The following is a 27061-nucleotide window of genomic DNA, read 5'->3' as shown; positions in this document are numbered from 1 at the left end:
TGGGAAGGGGGTCAGGGGGCACAGATCTCTTCTTTGCCCAATGCTCAGTGATGCAAACACCACACAAACCCTCTTTGCAGACCACTCTGACGTCCTTTCAATATACCACACTCTGGTCCCAACTTCCTACTCCACAGTCCATGAATCATGACCCTGATGAAAGCCCTATGTAATTCTTACAGACCCAAAGAGCAAAACTCTTAGGGGGAGCCTCAACATGAGTCCATTTCATTGATATATTCCCAGTATCTAGACAAAGAGTTAACACATAGTAAGTTCTCAATAAATCCTTAATATCAATGTTTCACTTAAACTTTTTTATGACTAATAGTGCAAAAGCAATACCTGTTCAATAGACTTATACTTTTAAAAAAATTTTATTTGTTCTTTTTAGTTATATATGACAGTAGAATGTAATTTTTTTTTGGTAGGGGACAAACACAGGGATGCTTAACTAATGAACCACATCCCCAGCCCTTTTAAATATTATTTAGAGAGATGATCTCACAGAATTGCTTAGGGTCTCTAAATTGCTGAGGCTGACTTTGAACTCCTGAAACTCCTGCCTCACTTTTGTCATATTATACACACATGGGGGTACAATGGGGTTGTATCCTAATAAACTCATCACAAGGTAATCATGTTGTAATTTGAAATGCATTGGGTACACTTAACCTGTTGGATATTTAGCTTACCAACATAGCATACTGTAGGCTATGGTTGCTTCCTCCTGTGGTTGCCTGGCTGACTGAGAGTGGCAATTCTCTGCCACTGCCCAGCATTGCCAGAGACCATTGCTAACCTTGGAAGAGATCAAAACTGAAAGTATGATCCTAGGCAAAAATCTCTCACAGGCTTATCCGGGTGGTTTAATGAGGCTGCAAGCCCATTGTACAACAGCACAAACATCTGCAGTTGTAGAACAAGTGAATGGACATCCTGGCAGAGGGAGCATTCTCAGAAGGAAAGTTGAGGGAAAGAGAGGAGCAGAGAGGTGGAGGAGAGCTGATGGAAGGACAGGCTGAGCATCTGTCTCCTCAGTCCAACCACGGAGCCACATCTCTGAACGAAGTTTCCATTGGTGCTCAGCCTTCCCTGATCTCACCCCCCCAAGGTCCTGCAGGAAGCCCCTCTAGTGGAGTATGGGGTACAGGCAGCTGTGTTCTCTTCTACCGGCCACCCCTGGCTAAGCCCTGCTTTCAGGCTGTCCCTGGTTCCTTCTGCCTTCTGGCACAAATGGTCTCTCCCCATCTCGCTCGACAGCCTGCCTGTCTGACTCTCGCTCTTTCTCTGCTTTCCTCTCCCCGTGTCTCTCTTTTTCACTGTGTCCACTTTCTGCATTTCCATGTGCTGCATTTCCATGCCTCTTGGTCCGTCTTGCTCTTTGTATGTGTCCCGCTCTGTCTGTCCCTCTCTCCTCCTTTGTCTCTGTTGTTGCATCAGGTTCTTGCTTTCCATCTGCCTGTCTTTCTCTGGCTCTTTTTTTGTGTGCTTGTGTCTCTGTCTTTGTCTCTGTCTCTGTGTGTATCCTTTATTCTCAGTCCATTGCTTTTTCTTTATGTATATTCTAGCAGAATCTAACAAATAAAACTACAGTGAAATTCCTTCCCATCCCTGTGTTCATCCCTGATGAAGGTCCTGTTCATAACTTTCTCTACCACTTATTTGAATTGGGGGATTGCAGAATCCTTCAGGTGACAGCAGCACTTTGGGGGCATATGCACCCCCATCCTCTCAGCTCTGATAACCCTGTGAAGTCTGAATACCATATTCCATAAACATGCTCCCTCCTTCAACAGTTCCTCAGTGACTTGGAAACCCCCTCAATTGTGTATGCTGGCGTGCCCCCGAGCAGCCCAGGGAGTGGGCCTAAGAGAGAAGGCCATTAGGAAGATTTTGTCTGTGTGCCTCTCTGTGATGAAGTCCCTGCCTGGGTGTGCTGACAGATAACTGGCAGCTCTCCCTCCCTGGAACTCAGCTTACCAGATTGAGCAGCCCAGACAGCAGTTTAACCCGAGGGTCAGAGGGCAGCCAGGCGTTATCTACCAACTGGCTGCCTTCCCTCCGCCTCGCTGAGTTCCACCTTCCCTTATAGACTCTGACAGGAGGGGCCAAGCCGCAGGGTGACCCCCTAGGACTTAGAGATGTAAAGAGCCTTCTAACACGCCCCCCCCCCCGTTTTTTGAATGAATGAAACTCAACACAGATTCCTTATTAATAAGATATACCAGAGGGTACATCCTGAGATGCTGGAGAGGAGAGTGACAGCACATCAATTTGGGATATGCACAAACACCCCCCCCCAACACACACACACACACACACACACACCAGTGTGCATATCAAAGCCATCTTGTGAATCTTCAGTTGATTAAAGATGAGGATTGAAATGCATCTTAATAACGAGAAAATAACTTTTACAATCTAACATCTTGATTGTACTAGATTTCAAAGGGCAGCAAGATGTGTTGAAATGCACATATCTAATCACCAGTAGAATTAACAGATTTGCAAAAGTTATGCTTCAGAACATTATGTGTAGCTGTAACACAGCATAATCAAATTCCCATTTAATTTTATTAATGCTAAAATTCAGACTATTTGCACATTGCCATTCTTCCTAATGGTATTTTTGGGATTATTGAGAAAGCACATTTTTAAATGTTTTCTGTCTCATAGATATTTTTAAATCAAGATCATATGCATTAGTATCTTATTATTTGATTAAACAAGAGCATTTCTACTCTGTCTTCTAACCCTGATCCCATAAACCCAGCTCAGTAATGGAAAGAGAGCTATGGGCTCCTTGCCAGGCACTTGGGACATGCATTCTCATGGCTGCCCTCATTTCCCTTCCCTCTCTCTGCTCACCACTCCCAGTCTCACTGTCTGTGATGTTTACACATTACCCCATTGTTCTCGCCTGGTATCCCTCTGCCCCTGCAGCTGTCTGGACCCTACGTCTAAAAAAGCACAAATTCTGGAATTTTTCTGCCATGCACCTGAGACTTCCATAGCACAGAATTCCATTCTGGCTGGCCCACATCAGATAAGGACAAGCTGCAGCTTCAAACAGAATTTGAATTTTTAAACAAGGGACCCACATGCTAAGAATTGCATTAGGAATTTAAAAGAAAGCAAAGGAGGGGGATTTGAGCCACAAGAGCTCAACACTACAATAGTGCTCTTATTTAATGTGCCCTAAAGTCAGGCATGTAGAAATCAACATATTCACCCACTTATTGTGACTGGGTTTAACATTCAGGTCAATGGTTATGTGGGGTAAATAAAGGATTCTGAGAGAAGGAGGTAAAACAATAGAGTTTTTTCATAAGAGGAGGAAAGGACTGTTTTTATTTAAATTACCTAACAGAGTTTATTGCACATAGAATAATCTCAATATGGTCAGTGAGCCAAAAAAAATATTATTTTCCCTTTAATTAGAGAAGCATAGCATAGAATCAGAGGATTTGAGTGCAAGTCTTGTTTTTATCACTTTCTAGCTCTGAAACACTAGTCAAGGAGCTGAGCCTCTCTGAGCTTTAACTCAGGAGAGTTACAATCATAATGATCCCGATGTGAGGTAGTCAGCATAATTTAACTGATTCACTGAGAAGGGCAGTGGATATCTCAGTGTTCTGTAAAATATAAAGAGCCAAGCAAATTATTAAGAAATGATAAATATAATAAATGTAACTACTTAAATGTGATTCTCTATATTTGCTCTTTTATTTTTACTTCTTAAAAATTCAGTACCTTGAAGCTAGATATGGTGATTCATGCCTGTAATCCCAGTGACTCAGAAGGCTGAGGCAGGAGGATCCCATGTTCAAGGACATCCTGAGCCACTTAGTGAGACCCTGTATCCAAATAAAGTAACAAGTGCTGGGAAAGTAGCTTCATGGTAAAGCACCCCTGGGTTCAATACTTAGCCCCGCCCCCGACAAAAAAAAATAATACACTGTCCAACAAGCACCCTTCTTTTTCTGCATATTGACTACTGGAGGTTTCATTTTCATCTGTGAGAATGGCTGCTTGGCATATGAGTCTAAGCAGTGTTTTATTTATCAACAGGAAAAAAAAAAAAGGAATACCAGGAATATAAAAGAGCTTCAGAGTCATACAGGTCTGAGCCCCAATCCTGAGCCAGCCAGCCACTTCAAAGCTATGTGACTTAGGATGTTTTATGAAAATTTTAGTGTGCCCATTATCTCAAAAGGAAAAAAAAGAGAAGGAAACTCACTGCTCTACTTGGGGGATATAACAAAAGCAAAAACAGGCTGTAAAAAAAATTGGTATTGGCCAAACCTCATTTAGGTACAAGTTATCAGAAAACAAATTCAAATTGGTTCAAGGGAACTTGTTGGTTGTGGTACTATTCATTTTCATATATACATAAATATAGGCACATATGGACTTTCATCTATTTGCACCTATATCTGTAGATAGATATATGAAAAGGCAAGAAATTAGATGAGAGGAAGAGAAATAGAAAAGGACATGTAAAGATAGAAGAGGGGTCAATAGATCATATCTTGGATTTTATGCCATTACACTGAACTACAAGAAATCTGTGCTAAGATTAAAGGTCTCTTTAAGTTATACAACTTGGAAGGAGAGTCAATTCTCCCAAAAATGAAGGTAAATAAAATAACATATATTTACTTTTCACCACAAGGCAACCCAGCACCCATGTACTTGACATTTCGCTTTATATCATTTAAATGGTTTTCTTGCCTGATATGGATGACTGCAATCCACTCATTCACTTTCCAAAGAGAGACCTTGCAAAGGTGCATCTATGCATTTCATCTTGACAAAGTCCACATTTCTTCTTTGTTAGGTCCAAATAGGAAACCTCATCTTTGGTGATCTGGGATAAGTACACATAAAAATCTCAAGTTGGAAAAAGGGTCAGAGCATGGGATCATGCTATTGAGAACTTCCAAAGGCTGCACCCAGGGCTTTCAGATGAGATCTTTATCAGGCAATTGTTTACACCTTGATCCTGAGAAGGCTCATACATATCCATTTACCTCTATGAGTCCACCTGAGAAGGATAGAGTTTCAGTCCCTCTTGGTGGGGGGCATTACTTTGGCAAACCTTTCCATTTGGTTGAGTTACCAGGACAGAGAGATTTCTCTATAAGTGAAGATATAAGAAGCAATCGCCTGTAGACTAACTCTGCTTGATTTCTAGAATCCTCTGTGTGTGTGTGTGTGTGTGTGTGTGTGTGTGTGTGTGGTACCGGGGGTTGAACCCATGACCTTGTGTATGTAAGGCAAGCACTCTACTAACTAAGTTATATCCCCAGCCCCTCTAGAATCTTCTTATAAAACTGTTTTATATAGTTGCTGTCTCTCCACATTCATTTAAGGCTGACACAGTCAGTTGAAATGCAGTCGTACCCCATCACCCCTGGTCTAAGTTAAACCTCCCTCCCCATGTGATTGTTTGCTACATGGCTTGCTTGTTCTTTAACACACTGACCCAAACCAACCCATTGCACAGCTGCTGATGCTAAAACCCATTGTCAACACCGGAGCTATACTCAGCCTCAACGGATATAGCTCCTATGGACCCTTATAAGGGCTCAGTCTCCCGGGCTTATTTCTTCTTGCTCCCCACCTGTTGGTTGAGCTTCTTCTGCCTCCAGACTTCCCCTCAGGCTCCCATCCTCTGGAATCTGTAAGTGATAAATTTCTTCTATTTCACTCATTTTGATTGCAACTGCTCATTGCATCTTATCCAAAGAAGACTCTGAACCTAACTTTTCCTGTGGTTAGAACTCTCCTGAAGAGTAGTTTTTTGGTTTATGGGTGGTAGAAATATCTTAAAACCAAATTAGGAAGAAACCAAAACAACAAAAATTCTATGTTCTAATAAGTAATAACAAAATCATGTTGAATTGTTTTTACTTAAAGGATCCTATCTTTGCACGCTTGTCTCTTAGCAACAGAATTTAGTGCTCACTGAATTCCTGCAATCTCGCACTCATGGACTTCCTTATTGTCATGTGTCTCAGAGCAACATGAAACACTGGAGGGGAGAGCTGGACTAGTTGGCTCATAACCTTTGGCTTTCTCTCCTCCATGGCTCTCTCCAGTTGTCAGCCCTTCATAGACAGGAGGCACACAGCTGCAGATAAAATTTGGTAAAGAAAATCAGCCTTCCTCCAATTGTATAAGGCTTTCTGTGATGGCTCTTTAATGTGCCAGGATGGCTAGATAAAACTATATCTCCCAGAATTCTACCACTTGCATGTTTCCATTTGGGGTGGGCCATGAGGGTCTCTCGTAAGAGATTGGACAGAATCCAGGTCAGCCATTTTTCACCTTATAGGAATTGTTGTCCACCTGATGACTCACCTTGCTGGTTTGAGGGAGTAGCAGTCCTGCAGTAACTTTCCCTTCCTGGTGGATACTCCTATTGTTTTCTTCTTTCCCCCCAACTCTTGGGACAGGTGTGTGTTTAAGTCCCTGGTGAGGGACCCAGATTCTGTGAAATGCCTTAGAGTGGAGGCAACAAGTATTGACATACATTAAGTTCCCATGTCTAGGCTTGTAGGTTTCTGCTTGTCTTTGCTCTTCTACTATGTCTACTCTTCCATATTCTCTTCCTGCCCACCTGGTGGATCTAAGGCTCTGGCATTAGACACACAGGGTTTTATAGAGACCACCTATTCAGCTCCCACCATTGCATGCTGTAATATATCCATAATGAGATGTGTACAGTTATGTCTGTTCATCTTACTGACTCTGCTACTCTGGGCTGTGACACACTTTTTCATTCTAGCTTTATTTTATAATTTGATCCCCTTTACTTAACTCTTGGTAAAATGTTGACTTCTGTAATTTAAAAAAAAATGTGGTTATCTGTCCCCCTCACCTTCTTGCTTTTCATAGAAGAATGAACCACAAATATAACTTGGGATCTATTTCCTCTTTCCTCAAGGAGGTGGAAGTTCTATTCCTCCATGCACCTGGAGAAGATGGCTGTTGTTAGCCAAAGTTTTTCCTCACTCCAGATCACCTGGTTCTTTGAATGGCACCATTCTGGGTGTTAGCACCAAAGCAACACTGAGTTTTACTAGACGTAATTGTCCCCAATAAGTAAGGCAGTGATGAACTCCCAGCTAATAGTTCTCTAATTTCCCCTGGTGATAGTAATACGAAAGTAATGAGAATCTCTAGTTTCTACAGCAGGTGTGTCCTCCTTTCTTCGGGGTTCCCACAATAAGGAGTATCAGTGCTCATCTCAGTCAATTTCATAACCATTAAAAAAAGAGATTCAGTTCTAACCATGGAACACAGCACATTTGAATTGGCTTTTCATGCTCTTGATGACCAGTTGCACTTAATTAGTCTTATCAGGTGTGTAAATCAGCCCAATTCAATCTTGAGACCCAAGATGTCCAGCTGGTTGTTTGAAATGTTGTCTTCTACCATATAGGTTATATCCTCAATTCCCCATTCAGGTTCTATGCTTATAGTGTCTATGGTCTATTGATATGAAGTATAAATTGTTACTAAACAAGGAAACTATGAAGGAATCTATAGAAATGAAGGTATATGGAATAATTTTAAGGAGATGTTTTGTCTCATCCTTTGGCCAGGGACTGGCCTCAAATCTTATGTATTAGGTTGAAACCGCATCAAATTACTACTTTTGTAAATCATATATTGGCAATCTTGGATACTCATCTGATAGAAATTTCCTTAACTTGGTGTGTATAATTTGGATTTCAGATATTTATAAAGAAAACATGTTAAGAACCCAAAAGTCTTTGAAAAAGAAAACAATTATGAAGAACAAAAGCATTTGGCTACCAAACAGATGATTTCAAGAGAATAAAAATAATTTTTCTTTCCACAGACCAGAGCTAGTCATGAGGAAACTAAGAAAGTGTTTATTTCAGATTTTAAATGAATTAGTTTAACCTCAATTTTTTTTGAGAAATTCACCTTTTAGACTAAAGCATGTTCTCATCACACTTCCTAATAATGTAGCTGTCAAGGTGACCAAAGAGACAAGAATATTAAAAGATTCCAGCCACCCACACCTTTGCAACTCAAGTGAAGCTCACAATAATTATAGTTCTCTTTATTAGTTTAAATATACTTTAAAATGTGGATTTAGGTTTTGTTGTCTGTTTCTCTTCCATCAAAACTTCATAACCAACTCAGTGCTGCATATATTCTGTCAAATAAACCATTGCTTCACTGTAAGGTAGTTACCTCTGAGAAAATATAGTGGATAGTAAGACCTTCTTGCAGCTCTGAGTTTTAATTATGACACCAGAAATGTGGTACATCTTAAACAGGTACAAACTGTTCAATGGTCCACATTTTCCTGTTAAGTTTTTAAAAATTACCTCATGGTATGGGCTGTTAAAAAATAAAAAGCCACTTATAGATATAACTGTCATACTGGAGAGGCTCAGATATGGCCTGTGTCAATCAGTAACACAGGAGGAGGAGGCAAAGAAGAAAGCTATGCAGGCCCCTTCCTCAATTTATCCAGCAGCCAGGCTATGTAGGACAGGACACATCCCAGGGGAGATGACTGCTGAGAATGAGGCAGCATCTTAGGGTGCCAGCAAGGAGAGTTTTATGAAAATGCCCCAGAGCCCAGAGAACCAGAAGGTGCCGCAGTCCGGCTGCAGCAAAATAACCAGGGGGGGCGGGGGGAGCAACTTGTGTAGATTGATACAGCAGGAGTGGGAGCCATTTATTGTAGGACAGAAGGGGTATATATACATTCCACACAGCTTATCTTAATTAACATAAACTAGATACAGCAGTCAACCAATAAGGAATCTCCACACTTAATGGCTCGCTGGTGTTACTTCACAAACCACTCCCTCTAAATGCCAAGGCGCCTAACAAGAAGGAATATGTGAATCTATGACACAGGAAAGCAGAGCAACCAGGGAGAATGCTGCATCTTTTTCCTTTTTTGTAAATTTATGTTTTACTTGAAAAAATGTGGGCTGGGATAGAGCACTTGCCTAGCACATGTGAGGCACTGGGTTTGATTCCGAAGCACCACATTAAAACAAACAAACAAACAACAACAACAACAAAATAACTAAACAAGTAAAGATATTGTGTCCATCTACAACTAAAAATATTTAGAAAAAAAAAAGAAAAAGAAAAAATGTATTCCATAGGGTAGAATCTAAAAATACAAAAAAAAAAAACAGTAGCCATTTGTATCTTCTACTATGACAAGATTAAAATAAAAGAGGCAAGGGCTGAGATAATGAACACAAGGGATATGTGTTGGGTGGGTGTGACAAACAAGTTACATTAGGTGAAAGACTCTCATGGAGCATCAAAACCCACATTCCCCCCTCCCACTTCTTTCCATCAACCATGGCCCTTCAAACAGATTCTGTAGGATTAGCTTTCCTCCTATGTCTTAGATGATATCAAGGGCAAGCCGCATGATTATCCTAGCTGCCACTTCCCCATTATAAACTATTCTCCACTCATGTTATTTTCAAAAAGTCTGTTCAGTAACTGTCCTCTCCAATATGATAATCAACATTTTTAAAAGGTATCATAATTAAAGCCCCTAGCATGCAGCTGAGAAGGTGGGATGCAGCTGGCTGCTTCTCTGTACCTCCTCAAACTCATGTCCTCTTTGCTTAAAGACAGTTCTGATTCCAATAGTCATTTAGTTTTTAGTTTTATTGTTTTTAATTGGAACTTGGTGGTAAGTGATGAAGGGCAAGAGTCCTGATACCAGAATAGTTCAATATGGTTGCCACCCTGGTGACTTTGGTGTCCTCTACCCAATTAAGGCAGAAGTTGAAAATGACTTTTTCCTAAATACTTACAGAGAGTCCTCAGCCTTCTCTGGGGCCTCTCACCAACAGTTCTGTCCTTTCTTCTGCCAGTTCCCTTACTGATGACACCCTTCCGCTGCTCATGCAGATAACCTACCAGTTGCCTCTTTCACTTGGCCCACGATGGCTTCTGACAGTTGGAAGACTGCCATCCCCCTGCCTCAGTTCTCTTCTCTGCTGCACAAGTTGCTAAGGCTGACTCCTACCCGTCAGACTCAAGGACACAAGACTATGCCTACCGATCTCAGGCTTTCCCAGTGTAAGTCTCTATAACCTCTCCCATAAACTTGAAGTAGATGATCAGTTATTATCTCTGCCCCATTTAGAAATCTTGGTAAGTTGATCTGGTACCTAGTTTTGGGATGGAAGCAATTGGTACCCAATATCTTAGGGAATTGTAGAAATCAAGTCAGACAGCATCCTATTTTATCTGCCTGAGATATGCACTCACTTGAAACCACAGATGGATATATTACCCAGACCTTACATCTTGGTTCATAAAATGAAATTTCATATCCTTTTAATATCTGAAAATATTTTTATTTCATGGTCCCTGTTGAGTAAGCATTTGGTTCAATATAAAGTTCTATCACATTTACTTTTAATGACCTAGTTATGGCATTTAAGCCCCTACAGGCCTGACTGCTAAAAATTAATATTCCTCCAAGTGCCCTCCAGTTATTTCGGGGAGCCCCTTAAACCAGTCTGTGTTCTGCAGCCTCCAGACCTCACTGGGCCTGCTCCCCGCTCCTCTCCCACCTGTCCACACCTGCTGTCCGTGAGGCCTCAGCCTGATTATTACTGTTCACCATGGGATCTAGACACAGGATGCCAGATGCTCTCGAAGCTTCCAGCACATGCTTGCCAACATCACTGTTCCAAGCCGAAATCGAGGAACAACTTCTCTCGGACTGGAAGCTGACTATTTTGCCCACTGGCCTCCCCTAAACACATCTACCAGCTTTAAACATTTATCAATGCCGAATATCTTTCCATATCTTTAAAGTGTCCCTTCAGTTTCTCTCTCTGCTTACTGCTGAGGGAGCTCAAATATAAGCTCCCTGGCTAGAACAGTAACAGGACTGGGTGATTTGAAATTCTAATTTTGGCTTGGTGAAGTGGGCAACAGGCCTAAAAACAACTTGTACCCATGAGCATCTCAGGTTGCAATCATGTCCATCACTAGTCGAGAGTCACTTCCCCTGCTTAATAGGAAATGTAAACCATCTCCTCACATTTTTCATGTTCCATATTAGGAAGAAGAGAGACCCAAGGCCTGCATGTGGATTTCTCATGTCTAGGTTCTTGCAGACATTGACTCAGATTGAGTTTGATTTATAAAAATCAAATGTGGCTTCTATTATGCATTATTTTCTATGCAGTGCTCTAGAGAGGAAGGTACTATTTCCAGACCCCTTTCATGGATGAAAAAGCTGAGGAATGGAGGGTCAATCATGCAGCTATCACAGGAACCGGTTGGGATTTGAACTTCTGGAACCAAGGTCTTCACCATTTTGTTTAATAGATTCTTCAGTAAGTTCAGCTGTCCCTAGACAGCAGGGACAAAGCAATGACTAGGAAGATTTTTTTTTTCTTTCAGCTCAATGGCTAGTACAACCTCATTTTTCTGTTGCTTGAGAGAGATCTATTGTCTGCACATAATAATCTCAGTATATAAGAAGTTAAGGTTTGACTTTGTTCAGGTTGAGTCCCATTGGGGTTGAGATATTGCTGCAGAAAAGCTGCCCCAATACCCAGAGCTTATGGTGCTCCTCTCATTTTCTTGGTGTGGTTTGTTATTTTTGTTTTATTTTTCTTCCCAAGCTGAAGATGGCTTTGACCTATTAGAAATGCTGCCCCAGTGAAATTTCAAATGACTACCAGCACAGAAATCAGATGAATCTCAGACTGGTTTCCAGTGAAAACAACTTATATTTAGCCATCAAAATCTTTCCCCCTCTACACCTCTTGTACTTAGACATCTAATAAGACTGATGTCTAACATTTTTTTTTTTATCATTTGAAGGTTTGACCTCTAGTTGGGGATGCTTAATCCTGAAGTCCAGTTAATGCTACTTCAAGCATCTTAACTAATCTAATCTTGTCCAAGTTTAAAAAAAAAAAAAAGTTTAGTCCTGTTATGATTTAGATATGAGATGTCCCCCTAAAGCTATTTTTTTAATGCAGGAATATTCAGAAGAAAATTATTAGATTGTGAGAATATGACCTAATCTAGTTTGGGTGACGATTATAGGTAAGTGCAGCATGGATGGAGGAGGTGGGTCGCCGTAAGCATGCCCAGGAAGGGTGTCCCCGCATCCTGACCCTGTGATGAGTGCACCAACTTTCCTCCAGGGGGCCTTTCCCCAGTGATGTGCCCCCTCACCAATGGAGTCAGCCATCTATGTCCTGAGATCTCTGAAACCCCAAGTCCCAAATAAACTTTCCCTTCTCCAAGTTATTCTTATTGGGTATTTTGGTTACAGTGACCCAAATGTCCTCCTGTTTGACATTTCAGAGAGGTAGCATTGTTTTTCCTGCCATAAATAACTCCTTTGTCCCTCACGAAGAAGTTTGGGGAGCACCCCTCTGCAGCAAAGGAACAGGTAACTCAGATAAAGGATATGCCCAGTTCTATCAGCCAATAGTAAGACTGATTCATTCTCCATTGCCTTCCCTGGAAGAGGATCTTCCACAGGACCTGCCATTACATCCGGTTCTTTATCTACCAACTAGAGTTCAGAGACCTGTACCTCTTTTGCAGCCAGAGACCCTAGAGCACTGACCCTTCCCAGAGACTGTGCAGGGTATCTGGGCCCCAAGCAGGAGTATGGGAATCTGACTGGAGAGTGTGCTATGCAGAGTACCAGGAGCCAGAGACATGAATCAGGATTAAACACATAGGAGAGTCAGTGTGTTTATGACTAAGCTGTCCTATGCTCTTCTCAGTGACACCTGCGAACCTGTGCTTTTGATCACCTACTTGTGCTCTCACTCATTTGGGGATTTTCCCCTCCATTTTTGGCTGATACAAGAGTGTCTTGGTTTAGAAATGACGTGTCCCCCAAAAGCTCATGTGTTAAGCAATAGTAGAACATTTAGAGGTAAAATGATTGGGTTATGACAGAATTAACCTAATCAATGGGCTTACCATAGCTAGGGTGTGGGAGGAGGAGGCAGGTTGTTGGGGTATGCCTTTGGGATATAGATCTTTGATTTTTGGTGAGCAGAGTAGTCCCTCTCTGCTTCCTGATTGTCATATCCCAAGCTATTCTCCTCTTCCACACCCTTCTGCCATGATGATTTGCCTCACCTCTGGCACAAAGCAACAGAGCCAGCAGTCTATGACCTAGGATCTCTGAAACTGTGAACACCAAATAAATTTTTCTTGTCAGCTGTTTGGTCACAGCAATGGAAAAGCTGACTAAAACAACTTATACCGTGTATTCCCTAGGGCAGTATGGCTCCCTCAAGAAATGGCAATAAAAGTTCTGAGTAGCTGAAATGAGTAGGCATGGAATTACCAAAGCAGTAATGGGAGATGGGCCCTGTTGAACATTTTAGAGATGATGGAGAAGCATTGAGGGTTGCTGAATACTCCTGGTCTAGAAAAATATCTAATTCTCTCCTTTGTCTTTTATTGCAGTGTATTAAAACTGTGTGGCTTTGGTTTGATGCTTTACAAGAATAATAGAATATTCCATACCTGGGAAATGTATTTCTAATTCTTAACCACAGAATATATGATTATGAAAACAGATATGTGATGGTCAGGTTTATGTGTCAGTCTGGCTTGGTTAGAGTCTCAGTTATTTAACCAAACACTACTAAGTACTTCTATGAAAGTTTGCAGGCTTGATAACAACTACACTCATTTGTCAGTTATGAGTAATCTAGATGGGCCACATGCAATGGGTTGAAAGTCCTTGAGAACAGAGCTTATCTGAGGAAGATGCAGGTTTGCCAATGAGCAGCAGAGTTTGTTCTCTCTGTTCTCTTTCCTTTCTACCCCACATTTTCCTTTCCTCTTCTCACCCTACTCCTTCCTTTGATCTTACAGAAAAGTAACTTCTGAAGACCAGGGCATGGACACGCTCCTTTCTATCTTCAATGGAAGCTCTTTATTAACTTACATGGAACAACTAGAAGGTTAATTTTACTATTTTGCCAGAGGGCTTTCCCAGCTCATCCCTGGGTCATTCTTCCAGAGTTGTCCCAGTGGCTCTCTGAAGGTCACACCCATACAATGACTGAGATTACTACATAGAGTGACCATCCTGCCCAATTAGGTAGCGGGAGCCATTTCTTGCAACAAAGCTCATACACTCAGAGTATCCCACCCTAGTCACAGACCTTGGGCCCCACCCTAGATCCTTCCTTCAAACAGCCTGCCTGGAGTTTGAGCCATATCACCTCAGTTCTAGGATGATGTTCGTACAATTCATTCTGACACACATTTTTGCTCTTCAACATTTCTGCAATTAGGTCTTATAATTGAGTGTAGCTCATGGTTTTGGTTTGTCTGATTTTTGCACTTGATTTCATCTGTTTTTCTGCACATCCTAATGTGTTTTACCCCATTCCCTCTCAGAAAAAAAAAGGCTGTTATCAAATTGACTCATTTGTATTCAAAAGTATCTCAGCATTGACACTTTCACAAAAGATAGAGGCTCACTAAGGAGGGAGAGCCCCAGCATTCCCAGCAGCCCTGATATAAACAGTCACTGCCCCCCCTGGGAGTTACCCTGATAAGCTTATCCCTGCTCTGGGTCCCCACATATCCTCATTAACACCAGGAAACCTTGACCTCAGACCAACCCACAGGCTTGGGATTCCTCCATCTCACTACTTAGATTTGACAGGCCTCATTTCATTGCTCTGCATCAAACCACAGCCATACACCTCTTAATACAAGATTTATCTCAGAAGTCAGATTCAAATATCATGGTGAAATCTATCTTTGTCTTGCATCTTCTACCCCAGGCCTCTGATGGTGTGGGCTTAACCATGAAGTGTGTTGCTCCTTAAACATCTTTACTTACTGTTATTTCTGTGCATTTCTCACTTCTACTCCCATAATCAGCTTCCTCTCTAAAGCTGTTTTAGACAGTTTTTATTCACTATAGATAGCATGACCATATATATGACTTGAGGTCTAAACTAAAATACTTATGAAAAAGAAAGTTATTAATAACCATGCCAGAAAAACATACACATCAGGATGATCCTGGGTATATTAGTCAGAATTCTCTAGAGGAACAGAATCAACAGGAAGAATAATTACAAAAGGGAGACTTCTTAGGTTGGTTTACATGACCAGAAGCTGGATAGTCCATCATAGCCATCTGCAGGTTGGAGAGCTGGAAGAACCAGTAGCTGTGCCATCCAAGGGTCTGAAGCCCCAGGACAAGAGGGATTAATGAGACTTAAGGTTTCTGGGGAATCACTGGCAGAGTCTGCTTTGGAAGAGTGAAGAAGCGAGAGTCTGATATCTTCAGATGATCACAGCAGCAATCAAGAATGTGTTAAAGAACTATTGAGGAGCTTGCATCTGCTGCTCCTTCCTTGCTCTTCCAGCTTTTACTCCATCCAAGCCATCATCCTATTGGACAGTGCTGCCCACACCGAGGGAGAGTCTCTATTTCAGTTGGCTATCCCATATGCCAATCATTCCTAGAGGCACCCTCACTGATACACCCATAAGTCTCTTAATCATTTGCATCTCCTAATCCAATCAAGTTGATCCAAATTAAACATTACACTAGGTAAACTCAATTCATATATTCGCCCCAGTGTAAGCCACTTTGGGTAGGAAAAACTTTGCTTTTGGAAAACTCATCAACTCCTTATACCCCATAAATTGGGCTATAATTGCTCTTGGATTAGGAGTTCATATTTAGTTCAAGGAGACTCATGGAGAAGTGTGGCCATGTAATAAATGGCATAGTCATTGCTGTCTGGGGGAAAGTAACATTAATTAATCATGTGAGCCAGAAGAGTAGGTACCTATTCCCTCTAGTTTTGCAGATGAGGCAAATGAGGTACAGAGAGGTTAAATAATTTGTACAAGGTCATTCTGCTGAGAGGTTGTAGAGTGAGGATGGCACCCACACTCCTGAGATCAGCCCACATGTTCTGCATTTCCTCTTTCCATTCCCCAGGGATCCCTGTTCTGAAGATTCTTTATTTCAGATGAGAGTGACAGGGTATGGGAAGCTTCCCACTTCTGTGGCTGGAACTCAGAAAAATAAGCATCTCTAAATATGCTAAATATAAATAATTATTAAAAGTTTAACAGGAGCTCCGGCAGAGGTCACAAACCATACCTATAAAAGGCCAGAGAGTAAATATTTTGGGTTGCTAGGGACATATTGTGTCTAGGCAACCATCAATTCTCCCATTGTTAGCATGAAGCAGCCAGGAGACTGTGCACATGTGGCTGTGGTCCAATAAAACTTTATGCATAAAAGCTCTTACCATCTGACTAATTGAGAGACTAACTCTGAAGTTTCACAGTCTAGCATCCATCTCTCCAGGTCAGGACTTTAAAACAAAATTATCTCTGAAAATGCCTTCGATGCTCACAGATGCCAGACTTCTGAGGAGGCTGAACAACACCAAAAATCTGAGGTATAGAAACTGTCACCTCCATTACCTGCCCCTCCTTCCACATTGAGATAGAAATTTCAATACCAAAATAGGTTTGGCATGTGGGTAATAAGATTGTTTTTCATTTGTAACTGACTAAATAACAAAGTACCAACGACTTTCGGGAACTCTGCTTGTTAACTTCAAATATTCCAACAATAACTTTCTGAAATAAAGCGTCAGTTCAGGAGAGCACAAGGCAGCTATTGCAGGGCTTAATGATTAAGTCACAAGTCTTGCAGCCTAGTTATTGCACTAATGCGATATGAAGAGGTTTTTGGAATAAATCAGAAAACCAAGAAATGTGCTTTGCAGGAAGAATAAGATAATCAGTTTTCACATAGGCAAATGTAAAACAAAGATCTGAACCTCACACTCAAGAAGTTCTTGGTTCTGAAGTTGAGTTTCCCAGTGGAATGGGAAGAGAAGGAACCAAAGAAGTTTGCTGCTCCTTCTGGGAAGTCAGGCAAGCACCAGGCTGTGAACAGGGACCTAAAGTGGAACACTGTAGTCTACACTTTGGTGCTTCCAAAGGCCACCTCCTTTTGTACTAAGAGAGGAACATCTGCAAGTGAGAGGGAGATGGTAGGTTCCTGTGCAATGGCCACAAGCTACCGTCAAATCTGGGTGAAACTTGCCTACAGAGTAGATGTATCTCTAGTTGAATTGGCTAATAAAAAAGAAGTTTTTAAAGTTTTCTTTTAAATCCTTTGTTAGATGAATTTAAAGAAAAGAACTTACATGCTCCTCAAAATGTTTCTTAAATATGGTTGTGACTTAATGACAGGGATATATTCTGAGCACGGTTGGTCAGTTTCATCATTGCACTAACATTGTACAGTGCCCTTATATATACCTGGGTGGTCTAAGGTAAAGTACTCCATGTGGCCTCTTAATGCAATTAAGAGACACAGAAAACCCAAGTTGTATGAGGCTGCCGTGATTGCAACAAAGCATACTCTTTTACAGTAATTGCTTTAATAAGTAAAAGGTATATTTTCTGCAATAGCAATAAAATGTATAGTAAATACATAAGCCAGTAACATTGTCACTATCATTCTCAAGTACTGTGGACTATACATAAGTCTAAGTGCTATATTTTTATGATTGGTAGTACAGGTTTATATCAGCTCACAATGTGTTGTGCTATGACTTGGTCATGGCTACCAGACATGGAAAAAGTTCCTTAGACAGTGGGAACTTTTCAGCTCAGTAATGATCTTATGGGACAACCATCATACATATATATGGCCTGTCATTCATGGAATATTGTCATGTGGTACACGTCTGCAATTACTTTAGAAGTAAAAGACTTAATAAAAAATCAAAGTTGTTCCCATATCATTTTTCTGACTCCCTAGTTCTCCTCACCACTGGTAACTGCTGTGATTGGTTCTGTTTTCAACATTGTAGATATCTCTAAACATACACTGGGATATGTATGTTCCTTAAAAAGAAAAAAAATGGCAGCAATATTTTTTAAAATTTTAACTTCCCTTTTTTAATATTTATTGGACCCACTCTCATATTGTTTTATGTATAACAACTATTTTATTCCCCTTTATTGAATGTATTCAATACATGAATGTATCATGATTTTTCTTCATGGACATTTGGGGTTTTTATAAATTTTTAACATCAAACTGTTATTCTGTGAGTATCTTTGAATATATCTAAGTTCTTATAAAATTTTTTTCAATAGTATCAATTTTCTAGGAATAAAATTGCAAGGTCAGGGAGTATTTCTGTATTTAAAATTTAATAGATTTTTTTTCAGTTTTCCTCTGTAAAGATAGGCTAGTTTTTATTTCTATTTGAAAAGTATGGGAGTGTATTTTCCTATATCCTCTTCAAACTCCAAATGGATCTTTGCAAATCTTACATTTAATAAATGTTAAAACATAGCTTTAATTTATATCTCTCATGATAAGACATATTTTTAGCAGCTCTTCATAAGATTAACAGCCCTATTACCCTTAGATACTTAATCTGATGATATTGATTACCAGATGCATGTCATATGGAAATGGAATTAATTGTTGGCCTGTGATATAAGTTGTAAATACTTATTTCCCAATTTTTCATCTGTAGTTTTGCTTTAGGAACTTTATTTTTTGATGTCTAGCAATTTTTGACTATTATCTATTGGAATTTACCTAATGTTTCTGAATTCTCAGATTTTATTGTTCTTATAAATCCTTCTTTATTTTAATATCCTAAAAATACATTCTTTCATCTACACTTTAGCAATTCATTCTCTGATCAGTAATATATTCTTTATTAAATATAAAATTCCTATATACATTTGGGCTATTATCAGACTAATTTTCATACTTTCTCAATTATGATTTTCACAATAATTTAAAAATCTAGTAGGGCTAGTTCTCTTATATTCATTATTTTTTCTTTTGGAGACTGCATTTTTTGCTGTACATGAAACTCTGTAATACTATTTTGAGAAGAACTCATAGTAACTGTATTTTCAGAATTATTGCAAATTTGAAGATGTTTGCTGTTGTATTACACCATAATATCAGTTTAGCTAGGTATAAAACACTCTTCTTGCTATACAAAATTACATATAAGAGGTTGTGAGGGGAATGGGAAAATAAACAAGGAGAGAAATGAATTACAGTAGATGGGGTAGAAAGAGAAGATAGGAGGGGAGGGGAGGGGGGATAGTAGAGGATAGGAAAGGTAGCAGAATACAACAGTTACTAATATGGCATTATGTAAAAATGTGGATGTGTAACTGATGTGATTCTGCAATCTGTATTTGGGGTAAAAATGGGAGTTCATAACCCATTTGAATCTAATATATGAAATATGATATGTCAAGAGCTTTGTAATGTTTTGAACAACCAATAAACATTTTAAAAAATTAAAAAAATAAAAAAATAAATAAAACACTATTATCACTTTTTACTTCTTAATAATGCTTTACTCACTGCCTCACCACAATTTCTAGTACTATTTAAATATGTTCACATGTAATATGTACATTTATAACATGTCTACAAGTGATAAGGTTCATTTGTGTGTAAGAAGACTATTAATGTATAACTGATCATATAACACTTTGGGGAGACTTTCTGAAATGTCCTTTTCTAATTTTTAATATTCTTAACAACAACTTTGCAAAATCAAATTCCACCATCAGGAAGGCAAAATGCTGGTACAGCAAGGTCATGCTGTGCCCTGCTACTGTACAACACTGTTGTATGTATGTGAAAGAGGGTTGGTAGGGCAAGAGAATAAAAACCATTAGTCCACTCTCACTTTGTCCATGATGGGAGATTAACTAATTTTACCTGTGTTTCCAAAGAATACTTCTTAATCTTTGAAATGAAGTCAGTTGCTACAATGTATCTTCATCTACCATTCTGTCTTAATTATTTTCCAGGCCCCAAATATCTCTGAAATTTATAAGTTCAAGCATTATTTTATGAAATTTTAACAAATAAGCTCTTCAATATTTCATTATCTTACCTTTTTAGATACACTAATAATATGAGTTGGCTCTTATGTATTCTTTAATCTATTTTTCTTTCAGTTTATTTAAACATTTTGTTTTATTCAATTGAATTTAATACTTATCTCAATCTGTCTTCATACTTCTTGTATTTTTTAAAAAGCCTCTCTTTATGTTTTTGCAAGTACAGCCCTCACATTTTTGTGAGCTTTGTGACTTCATGCCACCACCAGGATGTGCCAGCTCAATATTTCACCTCTTTATATTACCTTGATGTATCTTCCTAGAATGCCTATATCCCTCCTAGATAGGTAGAAACTTTTTTAAAAAATTAAATATAACAACATTATCAAAGTTTATTACTTTTATTTTCTCTTAATAGTAGTGTGTCTTGTCAAAATTTTAATCTGTTCTATGGCAACATTCTCTTGGTGAGTGTTCTGACATTTAAAGGAACAAGAGGAGACATCATCCTTATACTGTCATTTTAAAATCATTGATACTCTTTTTTTGACCTTTACACATTGATTATGTTGACAAATATTTGTGATAGACACTATGCTAGCTTCTGGAGAACTGATGACCAGAAACCCCAGATAAGACTCCTGATTTCATGGAGCATAAATTCTACCTCATGTTGCTCCTCCATTATTTCTGTGAAAAAGAAAATTGTTCACTTGTCAATATTATTTTGTATTATGTTTCCATCTTTGTAACAAAATACCTGAGATAATGAGCTTGCAAGGAGGGAAGGTTTATTTTGGCTCCCGGTTTCTCTTCAGGGTTGCCTGAGATCATTGCCATTGGGCCTGTGGAGAGGCAACATGTCGTGGCCAGAACACATGGACAGAAGAGGCCAGCTCACCTCATAGCAGCTGGAATCAAAGAGAGACAGGAAGGTGCCAGGGTTCCAATATCCCCTTTGAGAGGATGCTTCTAGTAGTGCCACATCTGGTGATCAGACTTCTAACATATGACCTTTGGGAGACATTTACCCAAACAGACTTACCCAAACAGACTTTACTTGAAATTTCTGATGATATTCCCTCTGCTTTCCTTATTGTCTTCTGTTCTCATGAACCAATTACTATAACCCAGGAAAAGGACAAATCAGTTGGTATTATTTCCTAATTGTACTTAAGAAAATGAAAGTGACTATGACTTCTACTCTTTCAGACCAAGTGAGGTCATCTTTGGGATCCTGTGTAAGTATTCTTCTTTACCAGTGATGTTAACATTCCACTTCCATTATCATAGAGTCATTATGAATACAAGGAAAATCATGTCGAAATTTTTTTTTAAATCCTCACTGCATTTGGCACAATGACTGTGTTAAAATCCTCGTATCGCTCTTTGACCCTGTTCTCATCAAGGCACACATTTACTTTGAGATTTATCTCTAAACTTCTGATAACCAAGGCAGGGCTTTAGTATGTCTCATTGAATATAAACTATGGCACCATTACCACAAAGTATGGAGGCAGACTTTTAGAAGAACTGACTTTCCCTATTAAATGTATGCAATTGGTTGGACATGCTGGCAATTTATCGAAAAAATTAATAGGCCCTCTATGTGACATTAAATAGCCTTTTAACAACAGTGCACTTAGATCCCACACCAACTTCCACAAAATAAATAGCACTGAATTGCCTAACAATCAAATAAGGATTTGTCTTCCATTTCAATTTAAATTACTCTGAAAGATAAGCAAACCTAAAAAGCTAATGGAGGAATAAATCCCTATCTATTATGTTCTATTTGACACATATGTAACCCCAGTTGTCTTTGGGAAAATAAAGTCACATAATTTATTTTGTATTTTCCATACACCACTCATCAAAGCATCCTCAGTAAATAGCACTAAATGGAACACAATCAGGTTATAATATTGTCACAAGTGAGCACAGAGAGAGAAGAACTGGATGTTTCCACAAAGAGACTAACACTTTTTTTTGTGTGTGCTCTGAAGGATGAAGAAGGGTCGGAGGGGGAATAAGAGTTGATATTTGGAGAGGGCAAGAAAGAAAACTAACTGAACTTGAATCAGATGGCTTGAAATGGCTCACATAACCTAGAACTTATTACCCATGGAAATGAATATATTCACAGAAGGAAATACACAAAGAGAAGGGTGGGATGTTTAATGGCCATTCTATCAAGTTATGAAGTCAAGAGATGTAAGAATATAATGGTGAGATCCTCACAAAGTTATAAACACATGGAAGACACGAGGTCTACATTCTTTTCTCTTCCTCTTTATTTATGAGTGTAAAACAATGGGATTTAGGGAGAAAAGCAATAGAAAACAATGAGAATGGCAGTCAAATGGGTGAGAATTAACAGATTACAACATTTGAGCTGACCTGAGGGTGAGGAAGATCCTGTGGGACACAAGACCAACCATCATGATGAAGTAAGAGTAAAGAAGGGTCCAGAGGTGCTAATCATAGCAGTTGGAAGTACTGACCCACCATTGGCCTACTCTTTCCCAGCAAGAGTTCTTCTCCACATTTGCTATGCTTCTGTACAGGTGTACAGTCGCCATATTGATGTTGACACTGGCCATAGAACTTAATATGGCCAATGTGAAGTTAGTACATTTCCTACGCCCAGTAGAAGACACAAGAATATTTTGTCAATCAGGTCTTACATTTTTCCTTTGGCCATGAGAATGGTACATCCCAGGGAATAAGTCAAAAAGGGGCTGAACCATAGAATAATATGTGAAGCAGCTAAAGAAATCTGACAACATAAAATGAGGACTTTGTTTTTTATTAATGATTGAATATATAAAGCTAGGCTACCACTTCAGGATAGATTCTGGACTATAGATAAGTAAGAAGGAAGCACAGCCAATTCAAAACGAGAACTAGAGACCTTTCTTATGACCCAAGAATGAAGAGATCAATGACATTAGTAAAAGTAATTTTGATGCAGGGAAAAATGTAGAGGACTTCAGCATATTATAAAGTAATTGGGAGGTATGGGCCTCGAGCAGTACATGTGAAATTTTCTTGAGACTTGAAAATGAGCAAAATGAAGTGGTTAGTAAATGGAGTGATGTTGGGTCCAAATCCATATTTCATACCTTTTTGTTTGTTTGCCCCAATGGTGGGAAAAATCTGTGGGCTGACAAGAATGATGCAAATTAGGTAGGAAAATTAAGATATTGGTAGATGGTGTGTGGGCGGGATTGTAGCTCAGCTGTAGAGTGCTCGCCTAGCACATGGAAGGCCCTGGGTTCGATCCTCAGCACCACATAAAAATAAATAAATAAAATAAAGTATTAGGGGAGGGGGGATAGGAAGAGCAGCAGAATACAATAGACACTAGTATTGCTGTATGTATATACGCGGCCATATAACCAATGTGATCCTGCAACCTGTACATGTGGAAAAATGAAAATTTATACCTCATTTGAATCAAAGGTATGATATGTCAAGATCATTGTATTGTCATGAGCAACTAATAAAATAAAGATATTTTAAAAAGATATTGGTAGATGGGAATAGGAATGTAGTCCAACTCCTATGAGCTAGTGCATAGGCAGGTGGATCTTCCTTGGATGGTACAGTGAAGGAGAGAAATGGAATGTCTTCTAGCTCTTAATGACAGCCCAGCTGAGACAATTGATTAAAACACTTAATTCATAATGATCTCAATATGCCAAGTAGCATAATGGGAGTTGGCAGTAGGGCTTAGATTTTAGAATAAATGTAAAATGGAGAATGCAAATGATTAGGTTCACTCTGGATTGGGATTTTGCTCATGATAAGTGAGCAAAGAGGCAACAAAGTTGAGCATATTTGCAAGAGTGTGTTTGCTTTCATCCATAGGTAGGCATCTTGTGCATGTAAATTTTTTTAAAAAGAAAGACTAATTGGTGAAGAGATGAGGAGAGATTAAGATAGAAACAGCTGATTGGGTGAAGTACTGCAGTATAGGAAGTTGAACCCAGGATCTGGGAAATTCAAGGGGTTATCTTGGGAGAATTACATATTTCCATTGGTGATTTCAGATACAATTCAGTTTCTGGAAATGGAGATGGTAGCCCAGGTGCTAAAGTTCTCAGCAAATAAGGAAAGGGACAAGGAGAATAGTAAATGTTTGCAATGGGGAAGAAACAGGGAAGATAACAGGTATTGGGTGTGACAGAATGCCCAGTAACTGTTTTGACCACTATTTTGCTCTACTCTGCATTCTTAAGGAAATTCAGGAGTCTCCTAATTCTCTGTCCTAAACTGAAACAAATGTGACACATGGCTCTGCTCTCCTGGCCACTCACTACAGACAATAGCCGTGTCCTCAGGCCAGTCTTCTGTAAAACCATGATTGATTGGGAAATGACATCAATCTTACTTCTGCACCTCAAATCAGTTTCATAGATTTTTGTACCTGAGTATAAGGTAGCTTGAGTAGTGGGAGTGTCTCAATTATTAGTGTGCTTAAAAATTAACTTAGTTGCTGATTAAAATGCAGATTGGTAGGCTTCTGAAGAGCTGAGTACATGGGAGAATTGGTAAAGTTAACCAAAACCTCCAGTGACTCTGAACAGGAGTAGATGGGCCACACTTTGATAGAGGCTACTGTTACAGAAGGAAACATGAACTTTGACTGAGGCTTGCACCAACCACTAATGCAGCATGTTCATGGAGAGTACATTACCTTCCTGAAACCAGGTATTATATGCAACTGCCACTTATTGGTTAGAAACGGGTTATACTTCTTGTCACTGTGAGCTCCAAATAACAATTCTATATTATAGCTTCATTTCTCAGTCATACCACAGAACAAAGGAAAGCAGTACAGGTTGACAGGGTAGCAACAAGGTTAGCAGGGTCCCCCAGCTCCTTCCATCCTCCTGCCCTACTATTCCAATACTCCTCCCATCATTTCTAGAACTCTAGTCTTCATAGGTAAACTGAATTCCAAAAGAATTAAAAGCAGAATAGATTAAAAATGATCATATACACAGCTCCCTTTCTTGTAACTAGTCTTTTTAAAGCCTCTATTGTTCATCTGTATTCATATAACTAGACAGTGGACCCTAGCCAGTTGCAAAAAAGGTGGGAACTAGAGGTATTATTTTAGGTAGCAATGTAGCTAGTCCAAAGTTCAAATTCTTTTACCAAAGAACAATGGAGACTGGATATTGGGAGACTCATGTTATTTGCGTTGTGGATAGACCTACTATGTTAGTTTGTTGGGGCTGCTATAACTAAATGCCACAGACTGGGTGGATCAAACAACAGAAACGTACTTGTATACAGTTCTGGAGGCTATAAGTCAGGGCATCATCCCTATCTCTGCCTTTGTGTCTCCATGTTGGTCTTCCTGTATGACTGTCTGTGCCTAAGTTTCCTTTTTATGTCAGAACACTACCAGTCATTGGATTAGTGACTATTCTGATGACTTTACTTTTTAACTTAATCATCTTTAAGACCCTATTTCAAATAAGATCTTATTCACTAAGTGTTAGGACTTCATTATGTTTGGAAGGGACATAACTTCATCCCTAATATCAAAGTTGTAATGTTTGTGAACCCTCAAAGCCCAATCCCTCTCCTATATGACCAGTTCTGCTCTCTCCACAAATAGCTTCTAGTCCATGTCAGTGCCTATAATCTCTAAAATCTGGTTCTCAGAACTAGAACCCCAGTGCCTACATCTCCTGTTCCTGCTATAATCTTGGATTTGAATCAGCCCTGGATTGGCTTCTTATCCAGTTCCCTATCTGCTTCTCCAATACACCACCAGGTCCTTGACCATGCCAGGGCACCTGCACTTATTGGCTGAAGATGGCTTCAGCTAAACTCTGACCACAAACTTGGTCTAATCAGATCTGCAACATACCTGTGGTCCAATGGCACTCCTGGCTGATAATGTAGTGCTTTGTTCAATTATTGTCCAGTTCAGCTCAGAAAGAGAGCACAAGACTCTTGTTGCTAAGCAGGCAGGATTTTTTTTTCACCCTTTGGCTCTTACTTCATAAAAATTTTGTTACCTATGGTTCCTCAAATTGGCTGCTGGGGTGGATTGTGCTGTTTTAAGCAGTAGAGAATGGCATCCCATGGGGATTAAGAAGCCTATGCACTCCTAAGAAGCCTGTATCCAGCTTGGATTCACACAGTTTCTGGAAATAAGGGATTGAGAGGAACTCAGGGCAGCTGAGAGAATCTATGAAGAAAGAAGTAGCTCTAAATTAAATATTTTTCAAAGTTTTCCAGGAGGCATAGGTAGCTTGTTAAATATTAAGTAGAGAAATCTCCAACTGACTGTTAGAAGTGCATGGCAAGGGAGCAAACACAGTTTTTATAATCCCTGACATGGTGAGATGGGGAGAGGGGCCACAGAGCTGGGATAATTCATTAGGAAAAAAACAGTGGCTTCCAGCAAAAGGTTCACAGATGCTGCCTTCTAATTAATTTTTTTTTAATTTTAGAATACAATTTTACAGACTTTATACCTGCAAATGAACGCCTCACACCACATGGCGCCTCCCAATGAACTGTGAAGGGAAAAGCCAGGGCAGCCTTCAATGCTCTGTGCCCCTGGATCTTCTACTTCCTGTTGCCAGAAACCAAAGAAGGGAAAATTTAAATTAAAATAAAACACTAGGAGTCCAGTATGCATTTCCAAGTTGTCTTGGCCAGGAAATGAGATTGTGCTTTTTAAGAAGGCAGAACTGAATTTTATAGGCTGTTTCTTTTGCTTCTAAAAAATTAGTCAGGAAATTTAGAGGGACACTGATCCTTAAACCCAGAGAATTGTCGAGCATGGTGTGGTCAACGTCATCCAAAAGATGGTTGTTTGGGGAATAAGATCAAGAAGAAAAAGCATGACAAAAGTCTGTCATCTTGACCAGATTCACCTTTTCATTCAGTCCAGATATAACCTTAGTGGCCTAATGACCACGATCCAGTAGCCACTAGTAGTTGATCAGAGTTAGGAACTTAGATTTAGTGTACTTCTCAACTTTGTCTAGAACATTACTTTTACTGGGAAAGCAAGATCCTTAAACAGCTGGTTAGAACTTCTCATGGATAATCTAGGAGAGTTTAAAACAGAAGTGATCCAAATTCCTTT

The sequence above is a fragment of the Urocitellus parryii genome, chromosome 6 (assembly GCF_045843805.1).
Source record: "Urocitellus parryii isolate mUroPar1 chromosome 6, mUroPar1.hap1, whole genome shotgun sequence".
Taxonomy (NCBI): Eukaryota; Metazoa; Chordata; class Mammalia; order Rodentia; family Sciuridae; genus Urocitellus; species Urocitellus parryii.
The sequence above is the reverse complement of the archived record's forward strand: the minus strand, read 5'-3'. Positions refer to the sequence as shown.